The following is a 3,812-nucleotide window of genomic DNA, read 5'->3' as shown; positions in this document are numbered from 1 at the left end:
GCCCCTAATCTGGTTGTCTTGCAACTGGTACAATGATTCAGTCTCTCCGGTCGAGGACTCGTCGCCGGAATAGACGACGGTCTCGCTACCGTATTCCGGCTCATCCTCATGCTCTCCTCCGTGGATGACTTCAACGAAGGCATGCTTCACGGCCGGTTTAACCTGGGTAGATCTCGCACGCTGAGCCGTCTCGACGAGGTTGGTGCAGATGTCCGGCTCAGGCCCAGGCTCACCAATCTTGCCAATGAAAACGTGTATGCCACCAAAGGGGACCCGGTATCCGTACTCGATCGAGCTGGCTTCGGGACCCCATCCTAAATCGTCGATGTAGAGCTTGCCGCGACGACTCTTGGTCATCCGGCCCACAGCATAGCCTCAAGTCCTTTGAGCTTGCCCTCCAAGATCATCAAACGGTCGTGCGATAGCCCCACGGTGGGCGCCAACTGTCATGGATTTGTCACGGCAGATGTCCTAGTGAAAGGACTTAGTCATGGAGCCATCGCTACGGGTTAACTTGAAGGGGTTAAAGCGGACACAAAGACACGGGGGTTTATACTAGTTCGGCCCCTTCGATGAAGGTAAAAGCCTACATCTAGTTGTGATGGAATTGATGTGGTTTCGATGGCTAGGGAGCAAACAAGCTTCGCCTAGGCTTGAGTTGTTATTGTCTGTCTTAAACCGCCGTTGGGCCGTCCCCTTATATACACGGGTGACGCCCGTCGGTCCATAGAGTCCCAACCGGTTCATACTCATATACCGGTTGGTATCTCTCTATTCCTAACTTACAATACAAGTTTACATATCAAGCCGGTTTACGGCTACAGGCTCTAAACCAACTACAGGCCTTGGGCCTTCATCTGCTCATACTACTACTGAAGTTAACCCGGCCCAGATAGGCCGGTTCACGCCCGGTGGTAATATCCCCAACAACCGCCGCAACCTTTTGTATCCACGAGATCCCATCTTGGGGCCTGTTCTAGAGCGCCGCCGGAGGGGCCATCCACCACAAAGGGCTTCTACATCAACACCATAGCCCCTCCGATGAAGTGTGAGTAGTTTACTTCAGACCTTTGGGTCCATAGCTAGTAGCTAGATGGCTTCTTCTCTCTTTTTGGATCTCAATACAATGTTCTCCCCCTCCCTCGTGGAGATCTATTCGATGTAATCTTCTTCTTTTTGCGGTGTGTTTGTTGAGACCGATGAATTGTGGGTTTATGATCCAACTTATCTATGAATAATATTTGAATCTTCTTTGAATTCTTTTATGTATGATTGAGTTATCTTTGCAAGTCTCTTCGAATTATCCTTTTTGGTTTGGCCAACTAGATTGGTAGTTCTTGCAATAGTGCTTAGCTTTGGGTTCAATCTTGCGGTGTCCTTTCCCAGTGACAGCAGGGGTAGCAAGGCACGTATTGTATTGTTGCCATCAAGGATAACAAGATAGTTTTTTTATCATATTGCATGAATTTATCCCCCTACATCATGTCATCTTGCTTAAGGCGTTACTCTGTTTTGAACTTAATACTCTAGATGCATGTTGGATAGTGGTCGGTGAGTGGAGTAATAGTAGTAGATGCAGAATCGTTTCGATCTACTTGTCTTGGACGTGATGCCTATATACATGATCATTACCTAGATATACTCATAACTATGCTCAATTTTGTCAATTGCTCAACAGTAATTTGTTCACCCACCGTAGAATATCTATGCTCTTGAGAGAAGCCACTAGTGAAACCTATGGCCCCTGGGTCTATTCTCATCATATCAATCTCTATTGCTTTATTACTTGCTTTTTTTTACTTTGCCTTTTACTTTTCACTTTGCATCTATCTATCAAAAATACCAAAAATATTATTTATCATCTCTATCAGATCTCACTCTCGTAAGTGACCGTGAAGGGATTGACAACCCGTAATCGCGTTGGTTGCGAGTAGCTATTGTTTTGTGTAGGTACGAGGGACTTGTGCGTGGTCTCCTAGTGGATTGATGCCTTGGTTCTCAAAAACTGAGGGAAATACTTACGCTACTTTGCTGCATCATCCTCTCCTCTTCGGGGAAATCCAACGCAGTGCTTAAGAGGTAGCACTAAGATCTGTCGGATCGTGAAGACATACGACTACATCAACCACGTTGTCATAACGCTTCCGCTTTCGGTCTACGAGGGTACATGGACACACTCTCCCCTCTCGCTGCTATGCATCACATAGATAGATCTTGCGTGATCGTAGGAATTTTTTTGAAATTACCACATTCCCCAACACATGTCAGCGCTTGCACTGTCATACTTGAGGCTGTGGCGTCTCAAGATCTCTGGATATGGAACTCTTTCTTTGGCATGGCCGGATCACACAATGATATCAACGTGCTTTTGCGCTCGCGGGTGTTTGCTAGGCTTGCCGAAGGCAACAGCCCACTGGTGAACTTCACTATCAACAGCCACAACTACGACAAAGGATACTACCTGGGTGACGATATCTATCCTCAGTGGACCACAATTGTCAAAACAATCCCCAACCCTGTCGGAGAGAAGAGGAAAAGATTTTCTCAAGAGCAAGAGAGGGCTAGGAAGGATGTCGAGCGTGCCTTTAGTGTTTTGCAATCCGATGGGGGCATCATTCGGTATCCTGCTAATACCTGGAGCATGCAGAAACTGTGGGAGGTGATGACTTCTTGTGTGATCATGCACAATATGATCGTAGAAGATGAGTGGCCGGAACATCTGTACGATCAAGGGTTTAAGTTTCAGGGTGAGAATGTTGTGCCTGAGCATGGAGATGCGGCAAAGTTTGAATATTTCACCCAATTCCATCATGACATGCGTGATTGGGAAACTCACGTGCAACTGCAAAATGATTTGGTTGAGCATATGTGGGCTCATGTTGGCAACCAATAGATGTATCTTCTTTATTCAGCTTGCAAAACTATGTGAGACATGATACGTCTCCAACGTATCTATAATTTATGAAGTATCCATGCCATGCTTACAATAGTTTTATATGATTTTGGTATGATTTGATTAGAACTAACCCAGACTGACGCTGTTTTCAACAGAACTACCGTGGTGTTGTTTTTTGTGCAGAAATAAAAGTTCTCGGAATGCGCTAAAAATCAACGGAGATTTTTTTTGGAAAATATAAAAAATACTCCATCAATCATTGTTCACGGTCGATTTGTCACGGTCGTTATATGGCCTCAAATAGGCTCCACACGCGTGGTACCAGCGCATCGCGGCGTTCCTCGGTCTTCTAGGGTTTCGCATCACCACCTCTGACACGTCATTATTCGTGCTCCATCAGTCTGATCATGTGGCTATGCTTCTGCTCTACATCGATGATATTGTCATCACTATCTCCCAAGAGGATCTACTTCGCGACATCATTGCTCGTCTTGGCTCCGAGTTTCGGCTGAAGGACCTAGGCGCATTGCATTTCTTCCTCGGCATTAATGTACGACGCGATACCTCTGGGTTCTTCCTTCATCAGGGACAACACACTCATGATCTTCTGGACCATGCCGGCATGACTGACTGCAAGCCGGCCGCCACACTTGCCGAAGCCAAGCCGAAGCTCTCCGCCACCACTGTCCAGCCCGCTGCTGATGCCGCCCTCTACCTCAGCATTGTTGGCGCCCTTCAGTACCTTACGCTCACCAGGACAGACATCCAGTTTGCTATGCATCAAGTTTCCTTGCATATGTGATGACCCACAAGTACACGGGATCTATCATAGTCCTTTCGATAAGTAAGAGTGTCGAACCCAACTAGGAGTAGAAGGAAATGACAAGCGGTTTTCAGTAAGGTATTCTCTGCAAGC

The sequence above is a fragment of the Triticum aestivum genome, chromosome 1B, assembly GCF_018294505.1.
Source record: "Triticum aestivum cultivar Chinese Spring chromosome 1B, IWGSC CS RefSeq v2.1, whole genome shotgun sequence".
Lineage (NCBI taxonomy): Eukaryota > Viridiplantae > Streptophyta > Magnoliopsida > Poales > Poaceae > Triticum > Triticum aestivum.
Note: the sequence above shows the minus strand (reverse complement) of the source record.